We start from the raw sequence: 17,280 nt of genomic DNA on the forward strand, positions 1-17,280 counted from the left end.
AAATCTCCACCATTTCTTTTTTGAAATCATCAGGCAGCATCTTGCTCACATATGTTGGTCTAGGATAATCACCGTTACCAATATCTACTTCCTCTAAAGGATCCTGCACTTCAAACTTTTTTACAGTGTCAATGTTATTTTTTTCAAAACCTAAAGGACCATCATCATATATACAATCATAAGGTACATTGTCAATGCACCCTTCTCTGTCTGCCATATAGGCTAACAGCCGAGCCAGTTGGCTCGTCAAGCTCATCTAAGTTTCTCCTGAGGCCATATTCGCCCCAGCCTTAGGGACCAAAATAAAACCATTCATATCTATTTCGCACATCTCAATATTTTCAGGATTAAATGCATTGGTGTCAACTGTCAGCGGCTTGACTCCAGGATTATACATCCTGAACTCTACATGCATCTCATCATAGTAACAGGTACTATTGTCAGCAAGAACTTCTTCCACTCCTCCATCTTCATTCCAGAAAATCAATTTTTGATGTAAAGTGGATGGAATAGCACCCATTCCATGAATCCAATCACGTCACAAAAGCAAGTTAAAACCAGCCTTTGAAGGAACCACAACAAATAGAGTTGGCCTATTGACAGAACCAACCTCAATTGACAGCAGAACCACACCTCTAACAGAAGAAGTCCTTCCACTAAAATTTGTTACCCCAATGCTACTTTTAATCAGATCTTTTTCATTCTTTCCAAGCCTTCCCATCATTCTTTCAGGCATGAGATTAACAGCAGCTCCCCCGTCAACCAAAATCTTATTGACTATCCTTCCATCAACACGAGCCTTGATATGCAGTAGACGCAAGTGTTCCTTATCATTTTCAGTAGGCTTCTCAAATAATCCTCCACCACACATATTGTCATCTAGCAATAAGCATTCGCTTCCAGGGAAGACATCATAACAATCATCTTCTAATGACTCTACTTCATGGACTTGACTATACTTCTCATGCAGTATTGACACCACAGCTATAGGTTGCTTAACACCAAATATTTCTTCTAAGATGTCATCAAAATCAGTGTCAAAATTATCAGTAATTAAATCTTTATCCTTTTCTCCCTTGTTTTCAACCATTACCCTCTTCCCAACAAGATTCATCTTGACATTTTTATTGCATTTAGGGTGATTAGAATAATTGCCTGTTTCTACAGACTTGGCCATGATTGGCAAAGGAGAAAAATCTACTTCATGTCCCTTGTATGGATCCAAAGGAACATACTCAGGTATATTCTCTTTCTGCTCAAAAGTTGTAAAAGGATAATATTTTGGAATATTTTGACAATTTGGCCAAGGAGAATAATTAGGAACCTGCTGCATGTTAGGATTATAACAAGAATAAATTGGCTTTGAGGGAACAGGCACATTTTTTGGAATATATATACTCCCTCCATCTTGTGCATGATTCATGTTCCATAACTGAGACTCATAGTACCTGGGCTTAAAAGGTCTAGGTTTCACCCATTTGTTTTTTCCTCTTGCAAAAGTAGTAGGTTGATTCTGTACATTTCTCACATTCTGGACCCATTTATTGTTTGAAATTTTGGTGGGAGGAACTCTTGTCTTTTGAGAAAATCCATCAGGTTTTCCACCAATCATGACCACAGTCTTCATCTTCTGGTTGACGGGTTGTACCCCAGTGTTGTTGACGCACTTGTTCAAAGGAGTTTGACCGCCCAACTTTTGTTTTCCATCGGCTATCTTCCGCTTTAACTCGTTAGTTTCATTTTCTTTTTCAGAAATCTTCTTTCTCAACTCAACCTTATCTTTCTCTTCAACTTTGTACTTTTCAAACTCTTTTGCAGCTTTCTTGTCAAAAACATCATTGCACTTTGGGCACATGGTGATGGTGCTGTCAGATTCTTTAATTCTCAACAAAAAATCTAACAGATCCTCACCAGGACGAGGATAAACTGGCTTCTTATCTTGCTCAAAGACTCTCAGGTCTTTATTTTCATCTTTAGCACTAACCATTGTGGCATCAACTTCTACCATGTTGATTGACAAATTGAATGGCTCAACATAATTTGAGTCAGCAGCAAATGGTTCAGTGTCCACCTTTATAGTAGTTTTATCCTCAAACTTCAATCTTCCCTCCTCAATTGTTTTTTGTATCAAGTCCCTGAAACGGACGCAATTATTAGTGGTGTGAGAAAATACCTGATGAAACTTACAAAATTTCTTATTCTTTATTTCATCAGCTGAAGGCATCTTTTTTCCTTCTGGTAAAATAAGCTGTTTATCTTTTAATAAAACCTCAAATATTTGATCTGCCTTAGAAATATCAAAAGAATAAGTCTTATTTTCAACTTTAGAATAAGAAGAAACTTTTTCTTTTCCTTTAACAGGCTTCAAAGATTTGCATACATAAGGAGAACTCCCACGTAATTCAGCAATATAAATCTCCTTCTCATTTGAATCACTACTATCAGAAAAACAATCAACATATGCAACCTTTTTTGAACCCTTTTTAAAATTTTCTTTTTCTTTCTTAATTTGTTCTATCTGTCTTACTCTTTCAGCTAACTAGGAAAGATCTAAAGTATGTTGATTGACAAGTTTCTTCCTAACTCCAAATTCTAACCCATTAGTAGCCATTTTGATAACTTCAGTTTCCGGAATCGGAGTAAAACACTTATTTCTCATGTTTCTAAATTGTGCCAAATAAGTATCAATGGATTCTCCTTCTGCACGTTTGACAGAGAATAAATCCGTAAGACTAACTTTCAATTCACCTCAGAAAAACTGATCATGAAAATTTCTTTCTAACTGCGCCCAAGAATGAATAGAATTTGGTCTCAAGTTGGAGAACCATGTAAATGCATTTTTGTTAAAGAAGAAGGAAAGTATCTCATCTTGAGATATTCATTAGAAGCTGCTTCCCCAATTTCAACAGTATATCGAGCAATATGCTCTACTGTAGACTCATTTTCTTCTCCAGAAAATTTTGTAAGGGATTTTGAAATTTTCCAACCCCTTGGGAGCTCTGCTTGTTGGACACATTCAGGAAAAGCAGACACAAAATATGGCCTATTTAAGCAACCAACATTAAATCCCAAACGGTTTAAAACTTGTTCAATATTTCTTGCTAGATTATAATGCCCCCTAAGTTGTTTTGCCTAAGTCTTTCTAACATATCATCAGCATTTTGACCATGTCTAGGCATATAGACATCATAATTAGGAATTGCTCCACCATTTTGATTGACATTATCAAATCTTAAACCCTGGTTATCATTTTCTTCTAAATTTACCACAGTAGCAATCCTATTAACTTGCCTATTTAATTGTTCAATTCTAGTGTTTGTGTTTTCTAAAAAAGATTTAAAACTGTCACCATTTGATGAGTTAACATGTTTACTAGATCATGGTGACTTTCATCCATCTGTTGCCTAATATTTGCTAAAGATCCCACAGTTTGAATAGGTTGATTAACAGGCATTGCTCTTGACATGTCAGAAAATACAGGTCTAGAATTTTCTACCCTAGTGACAGTGGATGTAGTAGAATTAGATGCACTGTTATTTCCTGTATTAATAGAATGTGAAAAATTTTGTTGTGATACGTGTGAACCTGACGCCCCAGAAACAGGTACATTTGACATGCCATATGGATTTTGATAAATAGGATTTTGAAAAGTTGAGTAGAGAGGCACAGGCAATCCTTGTGTCACCATGGAGGGGACATACCCCGGTGGCAAGCCATATGGCGGCCACCCCACGGTATTTATGTGAGTTGCATTTAACCCTGTATGGGCATGGCCAACGCCATCATGCCTCACTGATATCAAGGTAGGCTCTACGTTTGAAACCACAGGAGAATTTTCGGATTCATTTCCTCTAATCTCATTACTAGAAGTAGAAGAAGATACTACAGAAGTATTTGACATGTCAACTGACGCTGATTTCCTTGGCTCTGGACGCACGAACTTACCACTGCGCAACCACATGCAAATTCAAAAAATCTTGATTTTTCTTTTGACAAACTACAATCTATTGACAAAGTCCCACTGGGCGTGCCAATTTGTTTTACTCAAATTTTTGTTCCATTGTTAACAACAAATAAATCAACAATTTTTTAGTTTTGTTTCACAATCTTAATTTAAGGAGCGGAAACGACTCCTTTTGTGGAAGGACTTCTTCTGTTAGAGGTGTGGTTCTGCTATCAATTGAGGTTGGGTTCTGTCAATAGGCCAACTCTATTTGTGGTTGTCCACTCAAAGGTTGGTTTTAACTTGCTTTTGGGACGTGATTGGATTCATGGAATGGGTGCTATTCCATCCACTTTACATCAAAAATTGATTTTCTGGAATGAAGATGGAGGAGTGGAAGAAGTTCTTACTGACAATAGTACATGTTACTATGATGAGATGCATGTGGAATTCAGGATGTATAATCCTGGAGTCAAGCCACTGACAGTGGATACCAATGCATTTAATCCTGAAAATATTGAGATGTGTAAAATAGATATGAATGTTTTTATTTAAAAAAATGCATCAAGTTTAAAATCTTGGACAAAAATAATCTCTCATTGACATTTGGCTATGTACTTCATAAATACAAAAGCTTAATTGACTTAGAAATTCTCTTGAGTCTCTTAGCGCTTGGAGTCAAAACTATTAGAATGTTAGTGTGGAGATTTTATAGGATTAGGAATTTTATCAAATTTAATTGACACCTGGAGTTTTACATATGAAAGAAACGACTTCACGAAGTTAAGATTTTGTTACTTCTGAAGTTAGGAAAATTGTGTCAATTAAAACAATGAAAGTGTGTGTGAAAAAACTCTTAATTGAAATATTAAAGGTCAAAACAAAGGTCAATTGATACACATTTAATGTGCCAAAATTAGAACAGATATCATTTGACACACTTAAAAATTTCATACAAAAGAATAGACCCCATTGACAGTTCAACTATTAATAATGTAAAAATTTTATAGACTTAGAAATTCTGTTAAGTCTATTACTAGTAGGTATTTAATCTGTCAAGCGGATGTGTCTAAAATGTCAATTGACTCTCAATATCAAAAATAAGAAAAATGTCAATAAACAACTAAGTTTTCTCACTTTCAATCATTGCATATCTTCAAGTGAGAAATCTTGGGGGACATCTTGTTAGGCAAAAAATTATTATCACTTAGGAAAAAATAATTTGTTTTAAGTAAATAAATATAAAATAATATTATTATTAACTTATGAAGCCAGATTCAATATATTAGGGGAAGCTTCTAATTCACTAGCAAAGAAGCAGTTTTTATTCAAAATTTGAATTAAGCCTGAATTATAGGACGTGCTATATGCAGGAACAGTTATCAACATGGAGCGTTAAAATTTGAGTAAAACAGTTATCTATTTAACTTTTGAAATTCTCAAGAGGTGCGGGAACAGTTACAAGAAATTCAAATTTTTCGTAAGTGGTATACAAATGGTAACTGTTAGCTGACATTAGATTAGTCTATAAATAGAGCTTTAAGAAAATATTGTAATCAGTTCAGTTCTTCTTGAAAAACGCTTAGAAACCCAAAAAACGCTCTCAGTCCATTGGCATCACAGAGTAAAATTGGGAATCTTAAGTAATTCCTCTGAACTCAAACACTTGTACTTTGTTTTTTTCCAGTTTTTATTAATAAAATTCCTCTACTTTTACGTCTTTTTCTCTTTTACGTTCATGTTTCTTCCTTCATCTTCTTTTTAATTTCCTGTTTGCTTTAATTTCTGCATTTTACTTTGCCTCCGGCACCTTGCATGTTTTCTTTTCATCTTTAATTTTACTTTCGAAACTACAATTGAGACCTTGAGACATCCACAAAAGGAGTCGTTTTCGCTCCTTAAATTAAGATTGTGAAACAAAACTCGAAAATTGTTGATTTATTTGTTGTTAACAATGGAACAAAAATTTGAGTAAAACAAAAGTAAAATTAAAGATGAAAAGAAAACATGCAAGGTGTCGGAGGCAAAATAAAATGCAGAAATTAAAGCAAACAGAAAATTAAAAAGAAGTTGAAGGAAGAAACATGAACGTAAAGGAGAAAAAGACGTAAAAGTAGAGAAATTTTATTAATAAAAACTGGAAAAAAGCAAAGTACAATTGTTTGAGTTCAGAGGAATTACTTAAGATTCCCAATTTTACTCTGTGATGCCAAGGGGTTGAGAGCGTTTTTTGGGTTTCTAAGCGTTTTCCAAGAAGAACTGAACTGATTATAATGTTTTTCTAAAGCTCTATTTATAGACTACCCTAATATCAGCTAACAGTTACCATTTGTACACCACTTGCAGAAAATTTGAATTTCTTGTAACTGTTCCTGCACTTCTTGCTTGATGTTAATTTCAAATTTTAAATAAATAACCAACTATCAAATGATTTAATTTAATTTAAAATATATATAAATATTATATATAGGAACATTATCAAATAACTAATTATTTCTTTTTATAATTTTCTTATAAAAATTATATGTTGTCTAACACCTTCAAATCCCCAATCCCTCACCGTTGCTTGAATTTTCAGGTTACTATCCCTGTTTTCTCATATCGATTTTCCTTTCTGTTGCCGCTTAGCTTAATTGCACTGTTTTTTGCACTAATCTGTGTGTTTTACTTTATGTATCAACTTTTCTTTCTTTTTTTTCTTTGTAATAATTTGTTGAGTAGTATATTAGAGATAGAAAGAGAATCTTTTGGCTAAAGTTATGTAACTTAGAGATGAAATTTATCACCTTTGTCTTTGTATCGTGTTTACTTTTAATCCCTAACCCTAAATCAACATATAGTGTGTCTTATATATACGTTTGTTGGAGTATTATTGGTATGTGATATAGCTGATAGGTATAGTCACTCACTTTGCAATTTGCATATCATACCTCCCCCACCATTGGTTTTGGTGTTGCCGACCATGCTCACATGTTGGACTGCATATAGAACTTAGAAGAACTGAAGAAATAAGAGGGGGGGGGGGGGTTGAGTTGAATTAGTGAATTACCGTTTAAGTTTTACCCACATTGAATTGACAATAGGTTTGTGACTGAGCTTCTTTTCAAGTAATCAATGGGAATCTATTCTCATTAGTACTAGTTTGTCATATGCTAAATGCTGATGCACTGATCACTAATTCTATGCATAGAATAGATTATCACTTGCTAACAAATCTATGGTTCCCCCCCTCTCTCTCTTTTTTTTTGGGTCTAATAATGCCTGTTCCTGTTATTGACTATGAATTGTGTTCATTACTATGACACTTCACTTCTTTTTAGTTCCCTTCTGCCATGTTTATGCCTGTTTCATTTGGTCTCCAGTTTACATTGGGATATAGATTTCAAGGAAGTGAAAGTCAAAGGAATACGCTTGATTTGAATGTATTGTATTTATACTGAGAATGTTGCATATTAGTGCTCTTGTGAATGATGAATCTTCTTTTGTGTAAATGACTAAAATTGTATAAAACCACTATATTGCAGGTGTCCTGGAATGGAGGCCGGAACAAGTTTTGTCACAGCTTTTGACTTATTGTAGCATGTACAGCACAGGTCTTGCTTTGCAGATCAGAATTCTTGTTATTTGAAATGAGAAGGGAGAGATAAGCGACACCAGAGATTATATAGTACAGAAAGAGCGCTATTATTTCTGTATCATTGTTATGTGGAAAACTAGCTTAAGCTTTAGTTATTAAACTTGGTTGAACTTTTGATAGGACATCGATTCTTATAAAATAAATCATCATTGGTATATTTATGAACCTTTTATTTTATTTTGGAGCTTATTCATTATTCTATGCTATAGCTGCTCAGTAGTATAAATGGGCAAAAATTTTGGTGCAGCAGTTATTTGACCATGTGATTAATCAATGTGTTTGTCCTATCTACTTGGTACCCTTTGGCAATGTTAGTGGTTAACTAGATTTATAACTCAATTATTTGGTAAACATGATCTACTTATTGTTTGTCCCATACGAACTCGTAATCTAAGCAAGTGAAATAAAAGTTATGGGTGGCAAAGCTGGCCAACTCGCCCCGCCTAGGCCAGCCCTATAAACAGGGAGGGCCGGCCTGTTCTGCCAATTAAGATGAATTTAAAATGCTAGTCCGTTCTGCTTTATGATAGATTGGCGGGTCAACAGGCTAGTCCGTTTGATTTTTTTTTTTTTGAAAAATAAATTCATTAAAATTAACTAAAAAATAATAATTAAAAAATCAAATACAAATAAAAAATAGTCAAATTATAATATAATTTTGTTCGTTATCTTTTTTTTTTAATTTTTAACTTCAATAAAATTATTCAAAATAATATTTGTCAATAGAACATCTTTATTTTAAAAAATAAGTCACATAATTTGAGCAAATATACGAAATTATAAAATAAAATAAATAAAGTTAATAACTAAAAGAAGAATAAAAACAAAAACAAAATACAAGTGTTTGAAAATTCCATAATTATTAATTTTATAATAGTAATCACTCTTTTATTTAATAAAAAAAGAAAAATAAAAATTTTCGGCCCGATGGACCGCTCTGCCCCGCCCCGCCCCGCCAATTTGGCGGTGCGGGTTTAGCAGTTTTTTTAATTTGATGGGCTCCAAATCCTAGCCCAACTCGCTTTTTTTAGCATATTTAGCGGGTCGGCCCGACGGATTCAACCTGTTTTGCCACCCCTATGAAATATTCTGAATAGAGTGACGATGATAAGGGCCAAATTAATAGCCTTTAGTTATACTCACGTCAATATCATCGTAATAAAAATTGACTTAAACTTAAACTTAAAGTATTTATAAAAATTGTACATAAATATTAATTGGCTTAAACTTAAAGTATTTATAGAAATCAGCTAATCATTTTTAATAAATTAATTTTTAAGAGTTCAAATTAATAACATAATTCATTCATAATACAATTTATTTAAATTAAAGTATACAACTCTTTCTTATTTTTTATTTACCAAAATTATAATTTCAATTATACCAAATATCCAATAAAAATTATATAAAAATTTTAATTAATTTAAATTCAAATTATTATAAAAAATTACATATAACTCCTAATTATTTTTAAATTTAAAGTATCATAAAATTTTATTTAATTACTTTCAGTAAAATAATTTTCTTAAAATAAAATCTTCAACAAATATAATAAATTTAATTATTCAAAAGTTTGGGATGTTATAACATTTAATTTTTTAATTTTATTTTTCATGAATAATAACATGTATTTTAAATAATATTATTTTAATTAAATAATATTAAAAACATGTAAATTGCTGAAAAAAAGAAGTGATGTATAGACAAAAAAATATTATATAACTTATGAATACAATCATATAATTACGTAATACATACGTTTAGCAAATTAAAAAAAAAAATTATGATCATCAACTAAATTCTAGTTTTACAAATAATTAGCAAGAATGGAGTAAGAAATAGAGAAAGAGGTATGAAATTATGTTAGAAGTGATAAAAAAAATGTGTAAAGTGAATGTTGCTTTACACAGTAAATATTATTAGTGTTTTGATAATTAAGAATGATATTCAATTTTTTAATTTTAATTTTTATGAATCATGACAAAATATATTTTTAATAGTATTGTTACAACCAAATGATACTAAAAAAATATAAATTGTTGAAAGAAAAAAGAAGTGATATATAGACAACAAAGACATTATATAACTCATGAATATAATTATACAAAAAAAATAAAAAAATAATAAATACAATCACATAATCACCTAATACATATGTTTAGCAAATTAAAAAAATAAAGATAAAAACTATGGTCATCAACTAAATTTTAGTTGTACAAAAAATTAATAAAAATGGAGAGAAAAAAATGAGGTATGGGATTATATAAGAGGAGATAAAAAAAATGTGTGAAGTGAATATTTATTTATACAGTAAATATAAGAATGAGTGATGAGTATGAAAGGAGAAGAGAAGGAATTAAATTTTAATTAAAATTATACATGTTCTTGCTTGCAAAATAGATCGGCCTTTGATGATGAATGTTTGCCGAGCTATCACCTCCGTGGCTGAGCGTCCAATCCTTGAGTCCGAGCTTTCTTCTCAATGTGACGTGAACAGTGCGAACAAATGAGGGGGGAGTATACTTGCAAAGGCACTCCGAAGCTTAAATCAGTATATTGTACTATTTCTTACTTACCTCAAAGAAAATACTTTATCTTGCTTTATATGGTAAATTGTTCTGCCGTTACGTTTTTAGCATTATGGTCGGTTGTGAAAAGGTGGGTAACGTATCTTAATTGTGTACCGTTTTATCGTCGATTATGATGGGAGCATTTATCTGACTGAGTTATGGCTCATGAATGGAGGAGCTATAACGGATCATGCCGAGTTATAGCTCGTTTATGACGACCATATCAATATCTATTGAAAAGAATTAATATTAACATTGAAAGCAATAACACAAAGATAGTATGAGAAGATAAAAATACAATGAGAATCTTATGGCATAATGCAAAGATAGAAGATTATGCTCAAGTTGTGTGAATTAATCACTTAAACCTAAGTGGCATAATAGTTAAAACGTAGAAGGTTAATAATAAATTTATAGACTACTTTTAGCTCTTTTTTAATTACTAATAGATAAATAGATAAATAGATACTAATTTTTTGAATAAACTACATAAATTATCATGTAAAATTGATAATTGAAAGTCGTTAAATAATTTGGCTAAATTATCATCTAACAAATTTTAATTATCAATTTTACATAAAATTTTTATTATATATAAATATGTAATAATTAATTTAATGGTTTATATATATATATATATATATATATATATATATATAGTATTTTTATTTAGAAAATTCTTTTAAAATAAAAAGAATTATAAAATATAAAGTACGTAATTAATCACTGCTAAATTTATAATTTCTATCGTATATAAATCAAATTATCTTAATTTAAAAATAATTAACTCTTACTTTTTCATTTATCTAATTTTGAGGGTATGGATATGTATTACAATATTGTTTGGGTGGACTGTGTCGGTACAGGCCATCCAACAAAAAAATCTAACTACCTATCAATAATTTTTTTTAACCCAAAAATAAAATCAAGTCATAAAATTGTGGATTTAGGCAGACCATCTCATATTCTCATATATCGGTTCATAATTGTATTTAATATTTGATCAAATTTAACAATATTAATAACTTGTGTCCTGCAGCAATTTAGACCCTCCATCAAGAATTTTTTTACTTAAAAATACTTTCTCCACCTAAGACATTTTCTTGTTTAACATTAATATTTTTTAGATATGTGTTGATATGTCTAAATATTATTACGTGTCAGTTAGATATTTTTTGAATTTAAAAATAATATATATCATTTTAAAATATTTATATAATTAAAAAATATAAAAAAATAAAAATTAATTTATATTTTAATATTAATAAAATATCAAATATTATTATAATTTATCTAAAATATATATTATATTATATATATAGTATCTATATGTTATAATAATTTAAAATTTAGAGTAATTATCTAAATTAGTCTCCAAAAATTTTAAAAATAGACATTTTTGGCAAAAAAAAATACAAAGATCAATTTTCAATGTTTTTTTTATCAGATATAATAGATTTTTGTCCATTTTCCGATGTAACTCACTAACAGAGAATGCTGAGTTGACACGCAAACTCACATACGTGGCAGTTAAATGTTCACGTATACGAAAAGGATAAAACAATTTCCACCTTCTAATAAATAATGTCGTTAAATTCTGGTATGAAATGTTGCGTTTAACACTCACCTTCTTAATTATTGCATCTTCAACATGAAGAAGGACGCCATTATTCTATGCCCAACTCTCATATAGAGGCCACTTCCTTTCCATGCTTGAACTTGCAAATTTCGTTGCCATTCACCATCTTTTAGAGTTTGTTTGGGTGAGTTTTTAAGAAAATATATTTTTTTGAGTTATTTTTTTTAAAAGATATTATAGAAAAGTAAAAGTAATTTTATGTTTGGGTATCTCATGCAAAAAGATCTTTTTTATCTATCAATTATGTTTGGATATAAAAAATATAAAAGTACTTTTTTTGTTTATTTATTACATGAAAAACATCTTTTTTTTTTTTAAAAAAAAGATCTTTTAAAAAAGATGTAATTACAGTTTCTCAAAAAAGATGTTTTTTTTTCCTGGTACTTTTACTTTTATTACTAGAAATTTGCCAAACACGCTAAAAAATAAAAATAAAAGAGTAAATTACCAATTATGCCCCCGAATTTGTAAAACGCTGACAAAAATAACCCTAATATTTGATAACGACAATCATACCCTCGAAAAATTTAAAAACGCTACAAATCTGCCCAACCGTAAGGAGAACCCTTCTCCGTTTAACGGAGCTTGGTGATGTGGCAAATGGAAATCCAACGTGGCCTCCGTATTAGGATCCCAATATTTGAAGTTAAGGACTTACTTGAATGAGCTCTGTAAGGCCAACCCAGGATCCACTTGCCGTATGAGCACAACCCCACAACAAGAAGGGTTGCCTAAGTTTAGAAGTCTTTACATCTGTCTAGATGCCTGCAAATAACGGCACCCAGTGTTCTTTGTCTGCCCAACACAAAAATCATTCATCAAGCTCAATTGTCAATGAGGGGAACAAATGAAGCAGAAAATTAATACATACCTTCCACAGAGGACACCTGAAGAACCATCTTCCTGGGTTTCTCCTCGTCTTCGACTTCAACGCCACTACCTGAAGATGGCAGAAGCATGTACCATCATATGACTTGCTCACATGTTCTTCGAGCTCTTCAGATCTACTATTTTCTATAGACTATGTTCTTCGATTACAACTGGACATGACTGAGCATCCACCATGCATGGTAATGGTTAGGGTTTTGCTTTATGCTCAAATTGGGGAAAACATTCTCTCTCAATTCTATATAAGGGAGAAAAGGGATTGAGATCCTAATACGGAAGCCACGTTGGATTTTCGTTTGCCACATCACCAAGCTCTGTTAAACGGAGAAGGGTTCTCCTCACGGTTGGGTAGATTTGTAGCGTTTTTAAATTTTTCGAGGGTATGATTGTCGTTATCAAATATTAGGATTATTTTTGTCAGCGTTTTTACAAATTCGGGGGCATAATTGGTAATTTACTCAAAATAAAAAGATATTTTTTTATCAAAATAATAGCGTCCAAACAAGCACTTACTCTCTATCACCTTCCTCATCTCCACTCCCTTCACATCCACCCCCTCAAAAAATAATGCTTCTCTGCCCTCTCCACTGCCGCCGCACCCTCCATCACCTTCATTCACCTCCCTATAGTCGCAGTCCTCGCCAATCTCCACCTACACATCCTCTACATCGAACTTTTTTGCTACGGCAACCATAACCTTTACCAAATCCTCCATTCCATTTCCAAAATCTCAAACATCAAAGCCATTGTTTTGGACTTCATAAACTTCACTGACACCACACCAGGGTGGGAATGATGAGAAAGGGTGTCTAAGTTGGCTGGACTCGCAGTCGAGTCAAAGCGTGGTGCTGCTGAGTTTTGGAAGTTTAGGAAGATTTTCGAAGAAATAGTTAAAGAAGATAACTATGGGGTTGGAGAAGAGCAAGCAGAGATTCTTGTGGGTGGTGAGAGCTAAGGCTGAGTCAGATAACTCGAAACCGAGTCGAATGAGTTGTTTTCGGAAGGGTTCTTGAAGAGAATGAAAGAAAAGGGAATAGTGGTTAAGGAATGGGCTCTACAGGCAGTGATACTGAGTCATGACTCGATGAGAGTTTTGCGACTCACTACGATTGAAACTCAGTCTTGGAGGCTGTTTGTGAAGGAGTGCTGATGATTGCGTAGCCTCTTTATGCAGAGCGAAAGATGAACATAGTGATTATGGTGTGAGAAATGAAGGTTACTTTGGTGGTGAAGGAGGATAAAGATGGTTTGTGAGTCAAGTGAATTGGGAAGCAAGTTAATGAAGGGGACTGTTTTGTCCTTCTCGCACACGTGGACACTTCATTGCCACGCGTGCAAATTTGCATGCCAACTCAACATTTTTTATTAGTGAGTCACGTTGAAAAATGGACGGAAGACTATTATGTCTGACGAAAAAAATGTTAAAAATTAATCTGTGTATTAATTTTTTTTGGATTAAAATGTCATTTTTTAAAATTTTTTGAGACTAATTTCAAATCATTATTCTAAAATTTATGTCTATATATTTTATATTGCGTTTGTATGTCATATTTCGTGTCTATATCAGTACACATCTTCCACAAAATTGGATGCTATAGCTGATATCATAAGTTTCAGAAAAAGAAAACTAGGAAAGAATAAGAAAATACACTCAAATTATTAAAAAAAACCGACATATCTTTATTTCTAGTAATATTGTAATAGTATAAGATTTTTTTTGTTATTATATATATATATATATACTTTTAATTCCCGAGATCCATTTTTTTTTTGCGTTACACGCAAGTTGGCCGCTCCCCTCAGCAAACTTTGTCATTTTAACAAGGTTTGCTGAACCTCTTAGCGCAATTCAAATAAGTTCGTCAATAAAATCTTATCGAGCCTAGTTGAAAACGAAAATTACTATTAGTAGCTTATCATTTTCCTTGATTTGATCTTTTAATACTTTATACAATGTCTGGAATTCTATTGTTATCTATTCATTATAATAGTGAAACATTATATGATGAAACATGATCTATCGTGTTTAGCTTTGCTGAATCAGTATTTGCATATATTGCACTCGAAATCGAAAGTCTATTAGCGTTGAAGAATTTGATATTATATGCTATTGGCCAACAATACACGAAAAGAATGAAAAAAATTTACTACAGATATCCGTCCGAAGTAGATAATATTTTATTTTACAAAAGGTATATCATAGATTAAAATTGTTGTTATTATTATTATTATTATTATTATTATTATTATTATTATTATTTATTCTAAATCTCCGTTTTGATAAGATTTTATATTTTTGTGAATTAGGTATCGGTTACGTGATGATGAGGACATATGTCTTATTAAGACTTGGTACAACCGTTAGACAAATGTCCATCTGTTGAAACTATTTATTTTTCCAGTCGACTTGGGTGGAGAATCAACTGCAGATACTGCTGATGATACCCCTTTAAGTGGAGCAGTTAGAAGAAATATTAGAAGTACGATAGTTGACCTAAATATGCCACCAAGTGAAGATGGTATGAATATATGATACAAGTTGATGTTGAAAGTCATGAGAATTCTGCCATTAGAGACCTGACGGTAGATCCCTATCAAGTTAACCCTCATGACAGTGAAGATGCTGAGATTGAACCAATAAAAATTCCGGACGAAGAGGAGAAGGAAGAAATGAATTACTACAGTGATATACAAATCGCACTGACACAGCCTGCCATTTTTCGGCCATATGATCATCTGAATCACTTTTTCACATCCGGGTGATGGACTGGGAGATCATCTGGCACAACCCCACCAACCACCAAGTGTTGGTCGCTTTGATCAACCACCTCTATGTGCGCCCACTGAAGTACCATCTCAAATATAGTTGTGATGGGTGCAGGTCAATCGCATGATGTATCTGAAGTCCACGGTCTTCCCAAGTTGCCTACAGCTCATGTCAATCCCCTCAAGAACTCAAGGAATCACTCGTCTCTGCCAAATCTGTCATTGTGTCCATGCATTTCATCAATATTCAGTGGTCCGATCAAAATGTGTTGAAGGCCACCAAACTGACGCACAACGCAGTCTATCTGATGCCACTCGATGATAATAAAGCATAAAAATAGGCATACTATTGCAGTAAAAACTTTAGCCACAACGATCCTATGTGGAACTATACCCTAAATGAGTGGGCCAGCATATATACGACGTCTAATTAACCTGATCACACACCTCAAGAAGCATCATATACACAAAAAAAAGGTTATTTAATATATGAAAATAATTAAATGTTTATGACTTATTTGAAGTTCGTCAAAGAGGACAATGAACTTTACATAATGTATGAAGTTTGGCCAGAGGTACTATGAATCTTGTTAAAATGACCAAGTTCCCGGAGGGGAATGACGAACTTGCATGTAACGCTAAAAAAAAAAGAATAGATCTCGAAAATTAAAGGGAAGATATTTTTTTTGGAAATAATTTTTTTTTATATATTTTATTACGGGGAAAAAAATCCTAATAGTATACATTATTTTTGCTTGTTCTGTCTACAAGGAAACCGAAACGGCTATACCCCATGTTCCTCGTACATATAATCATGTACGTAGCTATGTACATTTCTAATAAAAATTAAAATTATATTCTCACTTCGATTCATCTGTTGTTGTGTAATACAGAAGTAACTATATAGATTTTTTTTTATTTTTATTTCGAACCCACAACCTTTTAATTGAGTATAAAAAAATTATATTATTTGAGGTATAACTCATTGACAAGTAACTATATAGATTTATTTAATACCTTATCTCCTAAACTATTTCTTGATGATGCGATCCTTTCTGTCCAAATAAATATTGTTTTTGAATTTTTATTTAATTCAAATATGATAACTGATAAGCTAAGACTAATGCTCAAAATTAAAGGATCTATTCATGTTCATACTTGATAATAAATTGTTTTAAAAACTTATTCGTTATTATTTTAGAAGCTTAAAGAAGAAAAAGCTATTCACAGACATGTATAGTATCGCCTTCATCCTCCAAATTTCATTAACCCTATTTTAGCAAAATGTTATAATAATGCCAAATATATACACCGACTTTTAAAAAATTGTGCCGGAAGCTTCATTATATTATATATTTAGTCAATATTTTATATTCTAATTATCAAATTTTAAATTAAAATTTAAAAATCTAATTTCTATTATAAAAATAAGATATTGGCGTAATATTAATAAAAAAAATATCGTATCCTAATTTTTTTTCCTTATATATCATTCTGGTGGGAATGATTAAGTGGAGTTAATTCTGCATATTTTGTTTTTGAGTTATTTTTTATTTGTTGTTATATATTGTTGTTAAGTTCTTGGCTGTTTGTCTGTTTCACCTTGCTTCACCTCTATTGTGTTGAATTTTTTTAAAACAAAATTGTTGTATTTTATTTATTTTATTATATTTATTTTTAAATTTAATTATTCTGTTAGTTTTTATAATTTTATCAAATTTTTAGTTAGATTTATATATATATTTTTTAGTTGAGTTCTTATATTACTTTTAATTTTATAATTAAATCTTTTTTAGTATAAAAATATTAGAATTAACTGAATATTTTTTTGTAAATT

This window comes from Arachis hypogaea, chromosome 6 (assembly GCF_003086295.3).
Source record: "Arachis hypogaea cultivar Tifrunner chromosome 6, arahy.Tifrunner.gnm2.J5K5, whole genome shotgun sequence".
In the NCBI taxonomy this organism is placed as follows: domain Eukaryota; kingdom Viridiplantae; phylum Streptophyta; class Magnoliopsida; order Fabales; family Fabaceae; genus Arachis; species Arachis hypogaea.